The sequence below is a fragment of the Gekko japonicus genome, unplaced genomic scaffold (assembly GCF_001447785.1).
Source record: "Gekko japonicus isolate JY-2015 unplaced genomic scaffold, Gekko_japonicus_V1.1 scaffold35, whole genome shotgun sequence".
NCBI lineage: Eukaryota > Metazoa > Chordata > Lepidosauria > Squamata > Gekkonidae > Gekko > Gekko japonicus.
This window is the reverse complement of record NW_015176453.1, coordinates 1,382,784-1,383,769: the sequence shown is the minus strand read 5'-3', so window position 1 is coordinate 1,383,769 and position 986 is coordinate 1,382,784.

The following is a 986-nucleotide window of genomic DNA, read 5'->3' as shown; positions in this document are numbered from 1 at the left end:
AGAAGATGCTCAAGAAGTACTCTCACAAAGACTAACTTACTAATATAAAAGCTTTGTAAAACAAGAACTTCACAAGTATATTGTATTACTAACACTTGTATTACTTATATTTAGCTTAACAGGGAAAGGATCTCCTACTCTTGGGATTTAGTTAGTGTGGGTATCTTTCCTTTATCCTTAGTTGTAGTTCCCCTTCCTAATTTTTTCATTGTAGTTTAATAGTCTTATCAGAAATAATAAAATACCCCCTTGAGGGTTTCAAAAAAAGAAAGAAAGCCTGTGTGGTATAAACGGAAGAGTGTCAGATTTAGAAACACTTGGATTGAAATCCCCTGCCCTTTCACAAAGCTCTTAGTACAGCCTTGGATCAGCACAGTCCACTTTGGAGCACCGTTGTGAAGATAAAATGAGATAACCTTTTGCATACCATCCTGAGCAGAAGAAGGGTGGAATGCAAACATGGTGATAAATAAATGTGGAGGAGCTCTGCTTCCTTTTTCCTGCTTGGAACAACTCTGCTACACATGACGGATGGTAAGTGGTAGGCAAGAAACAGGGCCTTGGGAACAAGAGATAGCAGAACCGTGCAACTACATCAACAGGTAGAATTCGGCATCATGGGAATTTTAGCAATTAGCCAAAATTCTTTACATCGTGCCTGGCAAAATCTCAAAAAGCTGTGATGATGATAAATAAACGTGGAGGAACTCTGCTTCCTTTTTCCTGCTTGGAACAACTGTGCTACACATGAAGGATGGTAAGTGGTAGGCAAGAAACAGGGCCTTGGGAACAAGAGATAGCCAATGGCTAGGCAGAAGCACAGAACCGTGCAACTACAACAACAGGTAGAATTCGGCATCATGGAAATGTTAGCAATCAGCCGAAATTCTTTACATCGTGCCTGGCAAAATCTCAAAAAGCTGTCAAAGGTAGGGGAGAAAAGAGAGTCAAGTTGAGGGCTGGCCTAGATGACCCCGGAGGTCCCT